At 50.2% G+C, this 18,095-nt stretch overlaps 3 long non-coding RNA genes across 3 annotated transcripts; all 3 read left to right on the top strand.

Annotated features, from left to right (window-relative positions):
- The first annotated feature begins 4,562 nt into the window (after nt 1-4,562).
- Nucleotides 4,563-5,500, top strand: LOC135292796 (uncharacterized). Its single transcript, XR_010354961.1, has 3 exons — nt 4,563-4,690; nt 4,801-4,990; nt 5,253-5,500. It is a non-coding gene; the product is annotated as an uncharacterized LOC135292796 (long non-coding RNA).
- Nucleotides 5,501-10,438: 4,938 nt separating this feature from the next.
- On the top strand, nt 10,439-11,384 carry LOC135292842 (uncharacterized). The gene is made up of 3 exons (XR_010355010.1): nt 10,439-10,566; nt 10,677-10,866; nt 11,129-11,384. It is a non-coding gene; the product is annotated as an uncharacterized LOC135292842 (long non-coding RNA).
- A 4,945-nt stretch (nt 11,385-16,329) lies between these two features.
- On the top strand, nt 16,330-17,228 carry LOC135292839 (uncharacterized). The gene is made up of 3 exons (XR_010355007.1): nt 16,330-16,441; nt 16,552-16,741; nt 17,004-17,228. It is a non-coding gene; the product is annotated as an uncharacterized LOC135292839 (long non-coding RNA).
- The last annotated feature ends 867 nt before the right edge of the window (nt 17,229-18,095 follow it).

The following is an 18,095-nucleotide window of genomic DNA, read 5'->3' as shown; positions in this document are numbered from 1 at the left end:
CATATGAAAGACGATATTACCATTCACATATTGGTTTCAAGTAGAAAGTCACTATCTAACTTAAGTAATAGCTATTAAAACATTCTTGTAAACATAGTATAGTCAGGTTTTAATATAAAAGATAACACCAACCCAAGAGGCAAAAAGAGTACCTTAAGCTGACCTGCTGAACAAACCTCAGCAGGCCAGCAAAAAAATGTTTTAGACAAAATATAAAAATCAACCTTAAGAGAGTGAAGCACATACTTCTCAACTCTTCCTTCGACAGCTAAGTTAGAGAAAAAGAGACTTCTAATGTACCTCGAAATCCCCTCAACCAAAGAAAACCCAGGACGCACAGGCAGCGTTTGCACAGTTGGGATTTCCACTTGCTCCGGGATCCCGGGGCTGGAGCTCCCTGGGGCTGCTGCCACGGCCACCCCGCGGCTGGGGGTCCCTGTGCACAGGGGGTCCCACTGACACCACTGCTGCCGCTGGCCACTGCTGCTGCTCCTGGGCTGGGGCACAGCCGCGTCCCCAAGAGCTGAGCTCTCACCAGCACAGAGGGGGCTCTCACTGCACTGGCCCCTGCAGCCATGCCACCAAAGCAAGGCAGGAAACTTTCAGCCACCCTTCCTGCTGCAGCCACAGCCACTCCTGGCTCCAGAGCCGCCATCAGCCCACAGGGATGCAAAATCCACCTGCCCGCTCTCAAGGCCTTGACAGCCTTGGCAACTGTGGCACCTGCATCTGGGCTGCTGCAGGGGCTGATGTTTAAGGCTTGCAGCCTCCAAAGGCTCCGGGCTCTGCTTCCCGGCCTGCTCTGCACTGCCCTGGGCCCGCATTGCTCAAGAGACAAAAGCCAAGCCAGGGCATCCTCACCCTGCCCAAATTGCTGAATTGACTGCAGTCCTTAGGACCTTCTCCACTTTCAAAGAACCTCTTCCTTTGATCACTGATTCGGCAGATGTCTATGGCCTAGTGCAGCAGGCCGAAAATTCCATTTTCAAAGACATTTCTAACCCCAACTAGAGCATTTGCTTTCCCCTTTCATTTCTCTTCTGTCCCACAGACAACACCCACACTATATCATGCACACAAGGTCTCATACCACCCTTCCTGCATTTATAGTAGGCAATGCTAGAGCAGATGCCTCAGCAATGCTTCTCCAAACCTCCCTACGGAATCTTTCTGACCAGGCTAGGATCCGCCACCACTTCTACCATCAAAACATTCCTGCACCGCTCAGCATCTTTAAAATTACCCAAGATCAGGCAAGATTCATGGCAGCCACCTGCCCAAATTGTCAGCAACGTGCCTTTGCTTCTGTCAGAGCTGCACTCAATCCAAGAGGACTAAAGACTCTCCAGATCGGGCAATCACACATCACACACCAAGCCCCTTTTGGGAGACTAAAATACATCCCCGTCTCAATCCACACCGACAACGCTGCGATTTCTGCCCCTGCCCATGCTGCTGAAAAATCAAAAGATGCTATAAAACGTTACTTTTTAGCCTTTTCCACCTCCCCTGTTCCACAGGAAATTAAAACTGATCATGGTCCTGCTTATACCTCCCACTGATTCCAACCATTTTCTGACCAGCGGGCTACAAAACATGTCACAGCCATACCACACTCTGCCACAGGACAGTCCATCGTCCAGAGGGCCCACTCTTCCATCCAAAGGATCCTTGATCAACAGAGACAGGGAGTCCACATATTATCTCCCATTGAGAGCCTGGCCAAGGCCCTTGATGTGCTCAACTTTTTGAACAACTCCCCCAGTCATCAGGCATTTTATATTTAATTGGCAGCCCAATAAAAAGAAAAGCCACCTGTGTTGATCAAAGACCCTGAATCCAAACAAATTATGGGCCCTTTCCCATTCATTACTTGGGAGGGAGGATATGCTTGTGTCTCTACAGCAGCAGGCCCAAGACGCATCCCAGCAAAAAACATAAAACTCTTCTGCCAATGGCCAGGCAAACACCACAGCCACCATCAGAAAAACAGAACAAAAGCCTAAGAGAGACAGCAGCAGCCTGCAAAAGAAGAAGAAGGACAGAAGAAGATCTCCTAAGCAGTGTGGACCGCACACACCAACACCAAGAGAGCTCAGACACCACTAACTGCGATATCCCGCTTAACAATTGGAAAAACTGTATTCTAGCCTTGATATTTGATTCTTCTAATAAGCTGACTTCAAACCCTTGCCTTACAGAAGAGAAAGTTTAGTGGGACCAGAATTTCAGTTTCACATTGCAATCTCCCTATCTCTTTACTTTCAGGCCACCCAAGCCTCCACCCACTAGTAAATTAGCTAAAGTCAAAGGATGCTGTCCTTTCTTGCCACTGCAGCAGGAAGCTGGATGCTCCTAACTATGCCGCATGCCTTCGCATGGGTGGTTCCACAGCCAAGCCACAATTTCTTGCCCATGGCCACACATGTCAACCTCTTCTCACATAGGGACTCAGTATACCAGAGCGGCCAGCTGCTCACAGATCAAATCAATAAGATCCAGACAAAAGGCAACAACGACTGGCTCACTGGACTGTTGAAAGACTGGGGCATGAAAGGCTGGCTTTCATCTTTACGTCCAACAATATGAAGTCTAATAAGTCTAAGTGCCGTGTTCTGCATTTTGGCCACAAAAATCCCCTACAGCGTTACAGGCTGGGGACGGTGTGGCTGGATAGTGTTCAGGCAGAAAGGGACCTGGGGGTGCTGGTTGACAGCCGATTGGATATGAGCCAGCAATGTGCCTTGGTGGCCAAGAAGGCCAACGGCATCCTGGCCTGCATTAGGACTTGTGTGAGCAGCAGGAGCAGGGAGGTCATTCTCCCCCTGTACTCGGCACTGGTGAGGCCACATCTTGAGTACTGTGTCCAGTTCTGGGCCCCTCAATTTAGGAAGGATATTGAGATACTTGAGCGTGTCCAGAGGAGAGCAACGAGGCTGGTGAGGGGCTTGGAAAACAAGCCCTACGAGGAACATTTGAGGGAGCTGGGGTTGTTTAGCCTGGAGAAGAGGAGGCTTAGAGGTGACCTTATTGCTCTCTACAGCTTCCTGAAGGGAGGTTGTAGACAGGTGGGGGTCGGTCTCTTCCACCGGGCAGCAACTGACAGAACAAGGGGACACAGTCTCAAGCTACGTCAGGGAAGGTATAGGTTAGATATTAGGAAAAAAATTTTCACTGAAAGAATAATAAAGCACTGGAACTGTCTTCCCAGGGAGGTGGTGGAATCACCATCACTGGATGTGTTTAAAAAAAGACTGGACATGCCACTTGGTGCTATAGTCTAGTTGAGATGTTAGGGCATAGGTTGGACTTGATGATCTTAGGGGTCTCTTCCAAACTCATGATTCTGTGATTCTGTGATTTAGTCAAGACTGTTTTGTGGGCTTTGTTTCTTGTATTCATTGTCTTGGTTATTCTATCCAGTTTTGCTCAACGCTTGCAAAAGTCCATGGCAGAAGCCTTCATTCTTGAAAACAAAAAGGGGGCACTTGTGGAGGCCCAGGGGCCTCTCATTGCAACTGTAATACCTTAGGGCAAAGGGGACCAAGGTGAAACAGAGAAACCCCTCTGAATGCAAGGCTCTCACCCATGGCCACTTGCAGCCTCTTGCAATCCGCAGGTTTTGTTGCTATCACCCACTTCAACTGCCATTTTTTCCTTAGATCTACTCTCCAGACAATGTTCTCCTCTCTCTTCTCCCCTGCTGGTCCTGGCTTCACCCCTTCTCCCCCCCGAATGAAACCCTCAGACCCCAGCCTCATTTTCTCTCTGGCCCTGGACCCTCTTCATGGCAATGCACAGCGTTTGGAGTTCCACACAAAGACCCATCTCTGGCCTCATTCATCAGCACTTGAAGCAAGTGTGCTCCGGCCTCTGGGAGTGCAGCTCGCTCACACGGGCTCACTGTGGACACGCCGCAATCACACAGTCATTGAGTGCACCAGAGAACCTGGCCTCTAATAAAAGGCATGAATGCCACAGCCCACCCAACCCAATGCCTTGCATGTCTCTACTTTTTCCTTCTCCTCTCATCTCTCATGTCACTTTCCCCATTTCCTCTCTCTGCCAGCTTGGCTTCTCTCTCTCCTGGCTGCAGCTTCAGCCACATGTGTGACACTGCAGGAACAGCCTGACCCACAGGGAAGTGGGAGAGGACTCTTTGTCAGCAACTGAAGTCACAGAACAAGGGGGAATGGGATGAAACTGCAAGAGCTGGAATCCATTCCATGATGGCAAGAAGTTCTTTCCTGTCAGGGTGCTTGTCCCTGACACAGGGACCAGCGCAGAGAGGCTGTGCATACCCCATGCCCACCAACATCCAAGGCCAGCTTGGACAGGGGCCGCAGCAACCTGCTGTGCTGCGAGGCTGCTCAGCTTGCAACCAGATGATCCTTAGGGTCCCTTCCAGGCCAAACCATTCAAGGATTTCATCATTCCACCATGCCCACCTCCCAGTGTGGAGCGGCCCTGAAACTTCTGTGACATCACAGCTCCCACAGCGTTCCAGGTGGAACGTCCAGCACCTGGAAACCACCACAGCAGACACTCTGCCTGCTGCCAGCGCTCAGTTGGCGCTCGCTCTGCGCTCTGCCCGTCAGCACTCAGCTGTTGCTGCTGCTGCCTGGCCTTTTCCTGCTGCCTGCTCTGGAGCACCAACCCCAGCAGGATGAGCACTGCTGCGCCAGTGGAGGTACTGTGCCATTCCAGGGAGGAGGCAGCCTGCTTGAGCAGGCTGCAGCCATGTGGGAATGGATGGTGTGGGACAGGAACCCCACTGTGAGATTGTGCTGTCTCTTGCAGACTAACAGAGACACTGTGGTGGCGATGGAAGTGGACATGGTGCTGAATGAGGAAGAAATGATGGAGGTGGACGTGGAAGACCAGGTTGAGGAGATGGAAGTTGATGAGGAGGATGACATCGAGGCGATGGAAGTGGATGAGAAGGATGAGGAGGAGCCCATGGTCCTTGGATGAAGATGGAGCCCCACAAGTAAGACAGGCAGATGCTCCCCATGCCCTGCCCACAGACACAGTGGCTGCCCTGGCGCCAGGCTGGGGCTGGGCTGGATGGCCCCGCTCAGGGACACGCTGCCCGCAGGGGGCCTGGATTGTGCTGCCACAAGCACCAGCCCTGGCCTGCCCTGCACTTGCCTGGGGCCACACCAGCCCTGCCAGCCCTGTCCCAGCTCCTGGGGCCCAGCTGGGCCCAGTGCTGGCAGCTGACTCCAGCTTTGCTTCTTTCTTCCTTCCAGGACTGATGCAGATGATGGCTGTAGATATTACGGCGGTGTAGATATGTTTGAAAAGTTAGGATATTTTTGTAAATATGTTCTTAGGTTAGTAGTTCTTTGTAAATATGTTTTGAAGATTGTTACTCCATAGGATCCCATGGAAATATGTGCAGTAGATTGTTGTTGTTGTTGTTATGAGGATTGTTGTAATGAAATGTGTTCTGTAAATCCTCGTGTTTGCCGATGTTCAGCAAATAAATAATGATTCTTTATAAAACTTCACTTCTCTTTCTCATTCCTTTGGGCACTGTCAGAACCCCGGACCTCCCCCTGACCATCCTAAATGATTCCAGCCCCAGCCAGGGGGCTTTAAATCCCTGGCAGGGGGTTCAGAGACCCTGGCATGTAGCCAAAGACCCCTGGGCCTTTGAATTTAACCCATAAAGCATGTTACCACCTTTATGTCAAGAATTAAAAGTCACAACAATTTAGATAGTCTAGTAATAGTAATCACAAAGTGAACGGAAAACATTTAGAGCACTGTAGACAGAGGTTTTGAACCTTGTACGAAAGAGTTTGGTATTATCTACATAGATAGAAAAATTTGGGTGTACCCAGTCCTTCCTCTTTCTTCTCGCTAGCATCCATATGAAAGACGATATTACCATTCACATATTGGTTTCAAGTAGAAAGTCACTATCTAACTTAAGTAATAGCTATTAAAACATTCTTGTAAACATAGTATAGTCAGGTTTTAATATAAAAGATAACACCAACCCAAGAGGCAAAAAGAGTACCTTAAGCTGACCTGCTGAACAAACCTCAGCAGGCCAGCAAAAAAATGTTTTAGACAAAATATAAAAATCAACCTTAAGAGAGTGAAGCACATACTTCTCAACTCTTCCTTCGACAGCTAAGTTAGAGAAAAAGAGACTTCTAACGTACCTCGAAATCCCCTCAACCAAAGAAAACCCAGGACGCACAGGCAGCGTTTGCACAGTTGGGATTTCCACTTGCTCCGGGATCCCGGGGCTGGAGCTCCCTGGGGCTGCTGCCACGGCCACCCCGCGGCTGGGGGTCCCTGTGCACAGGGGGTCCCACTGACACCACTGCTGCCGCTGGCCACTGCTGCTGCTCCTGGGCTGGGGCACAGCCGCGTCCCCAAGAGCTGAGCTCTCACCAGCACAGAGGGGGCTCTCACTGCACTGGCCCCTGCAGCCATGCCACCAAAGCAAGGCAGGAAACTTTCAGCCACCCTTCCTGCTGCAGCCACAGCCACTCCTGGCTCCAGAGCCGCCATCAGCCCACAGGGATGCAAAATCCACCTGCCCGCTCTCAAGGCCTTGACAGCCTTGGCAACTGTGGCACCTGCATCTGGGCTGCTGCAGGGGCTGATGTTTAAGGCTTGCAGCCTCCAAAGGCTCCGGGCTCTGCTTCCCACCCTGCTCTGCACTGCCCTGGGCCCGCATTGCTCAAGAGACAAAAGCCAAGCCAGGGGATCCTCACCCTGCCCAAATTGCTGAATTGACTGCAGTCCTTAGGACCTTCTCCACTTTCAAAGAACCTCTTCCTTTGATCACTGATTCGGCACATGTCTATGACCTAGTGCAGCGGGCCGAAAATTCCATTTTCAAAGACATTTCTAACCCCAACTAGAGCATTTGCTTTCCCCTTTCATTTCTCTTCTGTCCCACAGACAACACCCACACTATATCATGCACACAAGGTCTCATACCACCCTTCCTGCATTTATAGTAGGCAATGCTAGAGCAGATGCCTCAGCAATGCTTCTCCAAACCTCCCTACGGAATCTTTCTGACCAGGCTAGGATCCGCCACCACTTCTACCATCAAAACATTCCTGCACCGCTCAGCATCTTTAAAATTACCCAAGATCAGGCAAGATTCATGGCAGCCACCTGCCCAAATTGTCAGCAACGTGCCTTTGCTTCTGTCAGAGCTGCACTCAATCCAAGAGGACTAAAGACTCTCCAGATCGGGCAATCACACATCACACACCAAGCCCCTTTTGGGAGACTAAAATACATCCCCGTCTCAATCCACACCGACAACGCTGCGATTTCTGCCCCTGCCCATGCTGCTGAAAAATCAAAAGATGCTATAAAACGTTACTTTTTAGCCTTTTCCACCTCCCCTGTTCCACAGGAAATTAAAACTGATCATGGTCCTGCTTATACCTCCCACTGATTCCAACCATTTTCTGACCAGTGGGCTACAAAACATGTCACAGCCATACCACACTCTGCCACAGGACAGTCCATCGTCCAGAGGGCCCACTCTTCCATCCAAAGGATCCTTGATCAACAGAGACAGGGAGTCCACATAGTATCTCCCATTGAGAGCCTGGCCAAGGCCCTTGATGTGCTCAACTTTTTCAACAACTCCCCCAGTCATCAGGCATTTTATATTTAATTGGCAGCCCAATAAAAAGAAAAGCCACCTGTGTTGATCAAAGACCCTGAATCCAAAGAAATTATGGGCCCTTTCCCATTCATTACTTGGGAGAGAGGATATGCTTGTGTCTCTACAGCAGCAGGCCCAAGACGCATCCCAGCAAAAAACATAAAACTCTTCTGCCAATGGCCAGGCAAACACCACAGCCACCATCAGAAAAACAGAACAAAAGCCTAAGAGAGACAGCAGCAGCCTGCAAAAGAAGAAGAAGGACAGAAGAAGATCTCCTAAGCAGTGTGGACCACACAGACCAACACCAAGAGAGCTCAGACACCACTAACTGCGATATCCCGCTTAACAATTGGAAAAACTGTATTCTAGCCTTGATATTTGATTCTTCTAATAAGCTGACTTCAAACCCTTGCCTTACAGAAGAGAAAGTTTAGTGGGACCAGAATTTCAGTTTCACATTGCAATCTCCCTATCTCTTTACTTTCAGGCCACCCAAGCCTCCACCCACTAGTAAATTAGCTAAAGTCAAAGGATGCTGTCCTTTCTTGCCACTGCAGCAGGAAGCTGGATGCTCCTAACTATGCCGCATGCCTTCGCATGGGTGGTTCCACAGCCAAGCCACAATTTCTTGCCCATGGCCACACATGTCAACCTCTTCTCACATAGGGACTCAGTATACCAGAGCGGCCAGCTGCTCACAGATCAAATCAATAAGATCCAGACAAAAGGCAACAACGACTGGCTCACTGGACTGTTGAAAGACTGGGGCATGAAAGGCTGGCTTTCATCTTTACGTCCAACAATATGAAGTCTAATAAGTCTAAGTGCCGTGTTCTGCATTTTGGCCACAAAAATCCCCTACAGCGTTACAGGCTGGGGACGGTGTGGCTGGATAGTGTTCAGGCAGAAAGGGACCTGGGGGTGCTGGTTGACAGCCGATTGGATATGAGCCAGCAATGTGCCTTGGTGGCCAAGAAGGCCAACGGCATCCTGGCCTGCATTAGGACTTGTGTGAGCAGCAGGAGCAGGGAGGTCATTCTCCCCCTGTACTCGGCACTGGTGAGGCCACATCTTGAGTACTGTGTCCAGTTCTGGGCCCCTCAATTTAGGAAGGATATTGAGATACTTGAGCGTGTCCAGAGGAGAGCAACGAGGCTGGTGAGGGGCTTGGAAAACAAGCCCTACGAGGAACATTTGAGGGAGCTGGGGTTGTTTAGCCTGGAGAAGAGGAGGCTTAGAGGTGACCTTATTGCTCTCTACAGCTTCCTGAAGGGAGGTTGTAGACAGGTGGGGGTCGGTCTCTTCCACCGGGCAGCAACTGACAGAACAAGGGGACACAGTCTCAAGCTACGTCAGGGAAGGTATAGGTTAGATATTAGGAAAAAAATTTTCACTGAAAGAATAATAAAGCACTGGAACTGTCTTCCCAGGGAGGTGGTGGAATCACCATCACTGGATGTGTTTAAAAAAAGACTGGACATGCCACTTGGTGCTATAGTCTAGTTGAGATGTTAGGGCACAGGTTGGACTTGATGATCTTAGGGGTCTCTTCCAAACTCATGTTTCTGTGATTCTGTGATTTAGTCAAGACTGTTTTGTGGGCTTTGTTTCTTGTATTCATTGTCTTGGTTATTCTATCCAGTTTTGCTCAACGCTTGCAAAAGTCCATGGCAGAAGCCTTCATTCTTGAAAACAAAAAGGGGGCACTTGTGGAGGCCCAGGGGCCTCTCATTGCAACTGTAATACCTTAGGGCAAAGGGGACCAAGGTGAAACAGAGAAACCCCTCTGAATGCAAGGCTCTCACCCATGGCCACTTGCAGCCTCTTGCAATCCGCAGGTTTTGTTGCTATCACCCACTTCAACTGCCATTTTTTCCTTAGATCTACTCTCCAGAGAATGTTCTCCTCTCTCTTCTCCCCTGCTGGTCCTGGCTTCACCCCTTCTCCCCCCCGAATGAAACCCTCAGACCCCAGCCTCATTTTCTCTCTGGCCCTGGACCCTCTTCATGGCAATGCACAGCGTTTGGAGTTCCACACAAAGACCCATCTCTGGCCTCATTCATCAGCACTTGAAGCAAGTGTGCTCCGGCCTCTGGGAGTGCAGCTCGCTCACACGGGCTCACTGTGGACACGCCGCAATCACACAGTCATTGAGTGCACCAGAGAACCTGGCCTCTAATAAAAGGCATGAATGCCACAAATCACCCAACCCAATGCCTTGCATGTCTCTACTTTTTCCTTCTCCTCTCATCTCTCATGTCACTTTCCCCATTTCCTCTCTCTGCCAGCTTGGCTTCTCTCTCTCCTGGCTGCAGCTTCAGCCACATGTGTGACACTGCAGGAACAGCCTGACCCACAGGGAAGTGGGAGAGGACTCTTTGTCAGCAACTGAAGTCACAGAACAAGGGGGAATGGGATGAAACTGCAAGAGCTGGAATCCATTCCATGATGGCAAGAAGTTCTTTCCTGTCAGGGTGCTTGTCCCTGACACAGGGACCAGCGCAGAGAGGCTGTGCATACCCCATGCCCACCAACATCCAAGGCCAGCTTGGACAGGGGCCGCAGCAACCTGCTGTGCTGGGAGGCTGCTCAGCTTGCAACCAGATGATCCTTAGGGTCCCTTCCAGGCCAAACCATTCAAGGATTTCATCATTCCACCATGCCCACCTCCCAGTGTGGAGCGGCCCTGAAACTTCTGTGACATCACAGCTCCCACAGCGTTCCAGGTGGAACGTCCAGCACCTGGAAACCACCACAGCAGACACTCTGCCTGCTGCCAGCGCTCAGTTGGCGCTCGCTCTGCGCTCTGCCCGTCAGCACTCAGCTGTTGCTGCTGCTGCCTGGCCTTTTCCTGCTGCCTGCTCTGGAGCACCAACCCCAGCAGGATGAGCACTGCTGCGCCAGTGGAGGTACTGTGCCATTCCAGGGAGGAGGCAGCCTGCTTGAGCAGGATGCAGCCATGTGGGAATGGATGGTGTGGGACAGGAACCCCACTGTGAGATTGTGCTGTCTCTTGCAGACTAACAGAGACACTGTGGTGGCGATGGAAGTGGACATGGTGCTGAATGAGGAAGAAATGATGGAGGTGGACGTGGAAGACCAGGTTGAGGAGATGGAAGTTGATGAGGAGGATGACATCGAGGCGATGGAAGTGGATGAGAAGGATGAGGAGGAGCCCATGGTCCTTGGATGAAGATGGAGCCCCACAAGTAAGACAGGCAGATGCTCCCCATGCCCTGCCCACAGACACAGTGGCTGCCCTGGCGCCAGGCTGGGGCTGGGCTGGATGGCCCCGCTCAGGGACACGCTGCCCGCAGGGGGCCTGGATTGTGCTGCCACAAGCACCAGCCCTGGCCTGCCCTGCACTTGCCAGGGGCCACACCAGCCCTGCCAGCCCTGTCCCAGCTCCTGGGGCCCAGCTGGGCCCAGTGCTGGCAGCTGACTCCAGCTTTGCTTCTTTCTTCCTTCCAGGACTGATGCAGATGATGGCTGTAGATATTACGGCGGTGTATATATGTTTGAAAAGTTAGGATATTTTTGTAAATATGTTCTTAGGTTAGTAGTTCTTTGTAAATATGTTTTGAAGATTGTTACTCCATAGGATCCCATGGAAATATGTGCAGTAGATTGTTGTTGTTGTTGTTATGAGGATTGTTGTAATGAAATGTGTTCTGTAAATCCTCGTGTTTGCCGATGTTCAGCAAATAAATAATGATTCTTTATAAAACTTCACTTCTCTTTCTCATTCCTTTGGGCACTGTCAGAACCCCGGACCTCCCCCTGACCATCCTAAATGATTCCAGCCCCAGCCAGGGGGCTTTAAATCCCTGGCAGGGGGTTCAGAGACCCTGGCATGTAGCCAAAGACCCCTGGGCCTTTGAATTTAACCCATAAAGCATGTTACCACCTTTATGTCAAGAATTAAAAGTCACAACAATTTAGATAGTCTAGTAATAGTAATCACAAAGTGAACGGAAAACATTTAGAGCACTGTAGACAGAGGTTTTGAACCTTGTACGAAAGAGTTTGGTATTATCTACATAGATAGAAAAATTTGGGTGTACCCAGTCCTTCCTCTTTCTTCTCGCTAGCATCCATATGAAAGACGATATTACCATTCACATATTGGTTTCAAGTAGAAAGTCACTATCTAACTTAAGTAATAGCTATTAAAACATTCTTGTAAACATAGTATAGTCAGGTTTTAATATAAAAGATAACACCAACCCAAGAGGCAAAAAGAGTACCTTAAGCTGACCTGCTGAACAAACCTCAGCAGGCCAGCAAAAAAATGTTTTAGACAAAATATAAAAATCAACCTTAAGAGAGTGAAGCACATACTTCTCAACTCTTCCTTCGACAGCTAAGTTAGAGAAAAAGAGACTTCTAACGTACCTCGAAATCCCCTCAACCAAAGAAAACCCAAGAGGCACAGGCAGCGTTTGCACAGTTGGGATTTCCACTTGCTCCGGGATCCCGGGGCTGGAGCTCCCTGGGGCTGCTGCCACGGCCACCCCACGGCTGGGGGTCCCTGTGCACAGGGGGTCCCACTGACACCACTGCTGCCGCTGGCCACTGCTGCTGCTCCTGGGCTGGGGCACAGCCGCGTCCCCAAGAGCTGAGCTCTCACCAGCACAGAGGGGGCTCTCACTGCACTGGCCCCTGCAGCCATGCCACCAAAGCAAGGCAGGAAACTTTCAGCCACCCTTCCTGCTGCAGCCACAGCCACTCCTGGCTCCAGAGCCGCCATCAGCCCACAGGGATGCAAAATCCACCTGCCCGCTCTCAAGGCCTTGACAGCCTTGGCAACTGTGGCACCTGCATCTGGGCTGCTGCAGGGGCTGATGTTTAAGGCTTGCAGCCTCCAAAGGCTCCGGGCTCTGCTTCCCACCCTGCTCTGCACTGCCCTGGGCCCGCATTGCTCAAGAGACAAAAGCCAAGCCAGGGGATCCTCACCCTGCCCAAATTGCTGAATTGACTGCAGTCCTTAGGACCTTCTCCACTTTCAAAGAACCTCTTCCTTTGATCACTGATTCGGCACATGTCTATGACCTAGTGCAGCGGGCCGAAAATTCCATTTTCAAAGACATTTCTAACCCCAACTAGAGCATTTGCTTTCCCCTTTCATTTCTCTTCTGTCCCACAGACAACACCCACACTATATCATGCACACAAGGTCTCATACCACCCTTCCTGCATTTATAGTAGGCAATGCTAGAGCAGATGCCTCAGCAATGCTTCTCCAAACCTCCCTACGGAATCTTTCTGACCAGGCTAGGATCCGCCACCACTTCTACCATCAAAACATTCCTGCACCGCTCAGCATCTTTAAAATTACCCAAGATCAGGCAAGATTCATGGCAGCCACCTGCCCAAATTGTCAGCAACGTGCCTTTGCTTCTGTCAGAGCTGCACTCAATCCAAGAGGACTAAAGACTCTCCAGATCGGGCAATCACACATCACACACCAAGCCCCTTTTGGGAGACTAAAATACATCCCCGTCTCAATCCACACCGACAACGCTGCGATTTCTGCCCCTGCCCATGCTGCTGAAAAATCAAAAGATGCTATAAAACGTTACTTTTTAGCCTTTTCCACCTCCCCTGTTCCACAGGAAATTAAAACTGATCATGGTCCTGCTTATACCTCCCACTGATTCCAACCATTTTCTGACCAGTGGGCTACAAAACATGTCACAGCCATACCACACTCTGCCACAGGACAGTCCATCGTCCAGAGGGCCCACTCTTCCATCCAAAGGATCCTTGATCAACAGAGACAGGGAGTCCACATAGTATCTCCCATTGAGAGCCTGGCCAAGGCCCTTGATGTGCTCAACTTTTTCAACAACTCCCCCAGTCATCAGGCATTTTATATTTAATTGGCAGCCCAATAAAAAGAAAAGCCACCTGTGTTGATCAAAGACCCTGAATCCAAAGAAATTATGGGCCCTTTCCCATTCATTACTTGGGAGGGAGGATATGCTTGTGTCTCTACAGCAGCAGGCCCAAGACGCATCCCAGCAAAAAACATAAAACTCTTCTGCCAATGGCCAGGCAAACACCACAGCCACCATCAGAAAAACAGAACAAAAGCCTAAGAGAGACAGCAGCAGCCTGCAAAAGAAGAAGAAGGACAGAAGAAGATCTCCTAAGCAGTGTGGACCACACAGACCAACACCAAGAGAGCTCAGACACCACTAACTGCGATATCCCGCTTAACAATTGGAAAAACTGTATTCTAGCCTTGATATTTGATTCTTCTAATAAGCTGACTTCAAACCCTTGCCTTACAGAAGAGAAAGTTTAGTGGGACCAGAATTTCAGTTTCACATTGCAATCTCCCTATCTCTTTACTTTCAGGCCACCCAAGCCTCCACCCACTAGTAAATTAGCTAAAGTCAAAGGATGCTGTCCTTTCTTGCCACTGCAGCAGGAAGCTGGATGCTCCTAACTATGCCGCATGCCTTCACATGGGTGGTTCCACAGCCAAGCCACAATTTCTTGCCCATGGCCACACATGTCAACCTCTTCTCACATAGGGACTCAGTATACCAGAGCGGCCAGCTGCTCACAGATCAAATCAATAAGATCCAGACAAAAGGCAACAACGACTGGCTCACTGGACTGTTGAAAGACTGGGGCATGAAAGGCTGGCTTTCATCTTTACGTCCAACAATATGAAGTCTAATAAGTCTAAGTGCCGTGTTCTGCATTTTGGCCACAAAAATCCCCTACAGCGTTACAGGCTGGGGACGGTGTGGCTGGATAGTGTTCAGGCAGAAAGGGACCTGGGGGTGCTGGTTGACAGCCGATTGGATATGAGCCAGCAATGTGCCTTGGTGGCCAAGAAGGCCAACGGCATCCTGGCCTGCATTAGAACTTGTGTGAGCAGCAGGAGCAGGGAGGTCATTCTCCCCCTGTACTCGGCACTGGTGAGGCCACATCTTGAGTACTGTGTCCAGTTCTGGGCCCCTCAATTTAGGAAGGATATTGAGATACTTGAGCGTGTCCAGAGGAGAGCAACGAGGCTGGTGAGGGGCTTGGAAAACAAGCCCTACGAGGAACATTTGAGGGAGCTGGGGTTGTTTAGCCTGGAGAAGAGGAGGCTTAGAGGTGACCTTATTGCTCTCTACAACTTCCTGAAGGGAGGTTGTAGACAGGTGGGGGTCGGTCTCTTCCACCGGGCAGCAACTGACAGAACAAGGGGACACAGTCTCAAGCTACGTCAGGGAAGGTATAGGTTAGATATTAGGAAAAAAATTTTCACTGAAAGAATAATAAAGCACTGGAACTGTCTTCCCAGGGAGGTGGTGGAATCACCATCACTGGATGTGTTTAAAAAAAGACTGGACATGCCACTTGGTGCTATAGTCTAGTTGAGATGTTAGGGCATAGGTTGGACTTGATGATCTTAGGGGTCTCTTCCAAACTCATGTTTCTGTGATTCTGTGATTTAGTCAAGACTGTTTTGTGGGCTTTGTTTCTTGTATTCATTGTCTTGGTTATTCTATCCAGTTTTGCTCAACGCTTGCAAAAGTCCATGGCAGAAGTCTTCATTCTTGAAAACAAAAAGGGGGCACTTGTGGAGGCCCAGGGGCCTCTCATTGCAACTGTAATACCTTAGGGCAAAGGGGACCAAGGTGAAACAGAGAAACCCCTCTGAATGCAAGGCTCTCACCCATGGCCACTTGCAGCCTCTTGCAATCCGCAGGTTTTGTTGCTAACACCCACTTCAACTGCCATTTTTTCCTTAGATCTACTCTCCAGAGAATGTTCTCCTCTCTCTTCTCCCCTGCTGGTCCTGGCTTCACCCCTTCTCCCCCCCGAATGAAACCCTCAGACCCCAGCCTCATTTTCTCTCTGGCCCTGGACCCTCTTCATGGCAATGCACAGCGTTTGGAGTTCCACACAAAGACCCATCTCTGGCCTCATTCATCAGCACTTAAGCAAGTGTGCTCCGGCCTCTGGGAGTGCAGCTCGCTCACACGGGCTCACTTTGGACACGCCGCAATCACACAGTCATTGAGTGCACCAGAGAACCTGGCCTCTAATAAAAGGCATGAATGCCACAAATCACCCAACCCAATGCCTTGCATGTCTCTACTTTTTCCTTCTCCTCTCATCTCTCATGTCACTTTCCCCATTTCCTCTCTCTGCCAGCTTGGCTTCTCTCTCTCCTGGCTGCAGCTTCAGCCACATGTGTGACACTGCAGGAACAGCCTGACCCACAGGGAAGTGGGAGAGGACTCTTTGTCAGCAACTGAAGTCACAGAACAAGGGCGAATGGGATGAAACTGCAAGAGCTGGAATCCATTCCATGATGGCAAGAAGTTCTTTCCTGTCAGGGTGCTTGTCCCTGACACAGGGACCAGCGCAGAGAGGCTGTGCATACCCCATGCCCACCAACATCCAAGGCCAGCTTGGACAGGGGCCGCAGCAACCTGCTGTGCTGCGAGGCTGCTCAGCTTGCAACCAGATGATCCTTAGGGTCCCTTCCAGGCCAAACCATTCAAGGATTTCATCATTCCACCATGCCCATCTCCCAGTGTGGAGCGGCCCTGAAACTTCTGTGACATCACAGCTCCCACAGCGTTCCAGGTGGAACGTCCAGCACCTGGAAACCACCACAGCAGACACTCTGCCTGCTGCCAGCGCTCAGTTGGCGCTCGCTCTGCGCTCTGCCCGTCAGCACTCAGCTGTTGCTGCTGCTGCCTGGGCTTTTCCTGCTGCCTGCTCTGGAGCACCAACCCTAGCAGGATGAGCACTGCTGCGCCAGTGGAGGTACTGTGCCATTCCAGGGAGGAGGCAGCCTGCTTGAGCAGGCTGCAGCCATGTGGCAATGGATGGTGTGGGACAGGAACCCCACTGTGAGATTGTGCTGTCTCTTGCAGACTAACAGAGACACTGTGGTGGCGATGGAAGTGGACATGGTGCTGAATGAGGAAGAGATGATGGAGGTGGACGTGGAAGACCAGGTTGAGGAGATGGAAGTTGATGAGGAGGATGACATCGAGGCGATGGAAGTGGATGAGAAGGATGAGGAGGAGCCCATGGTCCTTGGATGAAGATGGAGCCCCACAAGTAAGACAGGCAGATGCTCTCCATGCCCTGCCCACAGACACAGTGGCTGCCCTGGCGCCAGGCTGGGGCTGGGCTGGATGGCCCCGCTCAGGGACACGCTGCCCGCAGGGGGCCTGGATTGTGCTGCCACAAGCACCAGCCCTGGCCTGCCCTGCACTTGCCTGGGGCCACACCAGCCCTGCCAGCCCTGTCCCAGCTCCTGGGGCCCAGCTGGGCCCAGTGCTGGCAGCTGACTCCAGCTTTGCTTCTTTCTTCCTTCCAGGACTGATGCAGATGATGGCTGTAGATATTACGGCGGTGTATATATGTTTGAAAAGTTAGGATATTTTTGTAAATATGTTCTTAGGTTAGTAGTTCTTTGTAAATATGTTTTGAAGATTGTTACTCCATAGGATCCCATGGAAATATGTACAGTAGATTGTTGTTGTTGTTGTTATGAGGATTGTTGTAATGAAATGTGTTCTGTAAATCCTCGTGTTTGCCGATGTTCAGCAAATAAATAATGATTCTTTATAAAACTTCACTTCTCTTTCTCATTCCTTTGGGCACTGTCAGAACCCCGGACCTCCCCCTGACCATCCTAAATGATTCCAGCCCCAGCCAGGGGGCTTTAAATCCCTGGCAGGGGGTTCAGAGACCCTGGCATGTAGCCAAAGACCCCTGGGCCTTTGAATTTAACCCATAAAGCATGTTACCACCTTTATGTCAAGAATTAAAAGTCACAACAATTTAGATAGTCTAGTAATAGTAATCACAAAGTGAACGGAAAACATTTAGAGCACTGTAGACAGAGGTTTTGAACCTTGTACGAAAGAGTTTGGTATTATCTACATAGATAGAAAAATTTGGGTGTACCCAGTCCTTCCTCTTTCTTCTCGCTAGCATCCATATGAAAGACGATATTACCATTCACATATTGGTTTCAAGTAGAAAGTCACTATCTAACTTAAGTAATAGCTATTAAAACATTCTTGTAAACATAGTATAGTCAGGTTTTAATATAAAAGATAACACCAACCCAAGAGGCAAAAAGAGTACCTTAAGCTGACCTGCTGAACAAACCTCAGCAGGCCAGCAAAAAAATGTTTTAGACAAAATATAAAAATCAACCTTAAGAGAGTGAAGCACATACTTCTCAACTCTTCCTTCGACAGCTAAGTTAGAGAAAAAGAGACTTCTAACGTACCTCGAAATCCCCTCAACCAAAGAAAACCCAAGAGGCACAGGCAGCGTTTGCACAGTTGGGATTTCCACTTGTTCCGGGATCCCGGGGCTGGAGCTCCCTGGGGCTGCTGCCACGGCCACCCCGCGGCTGGGGCTCCCTGTGCACAGGGGGTCCCACTGACACCACTGC

This window comes from Passer domesticus, unplaced genomic scaffold (genome assembly GCF_036417665.1).
Source record: "Passer domesticus isolate bPasDom1 unplaced genomic scaffold, bPasDom1.hap1 HAP1_SCAFFOLD_51, whole genome shotgun sequence".
In the NCBI taxonomy this organism is placed as follows: Eukaryota; Metazoa; Chordata; class Aves; order Passeriformes; family Passeridae; genus Passer; species Passer domesticus.
The sequence above is the reverse complement of the archived record's forward strand: the minus strand, read 5'-3'. Positions and strand labels throughout refer to the sequence as shown.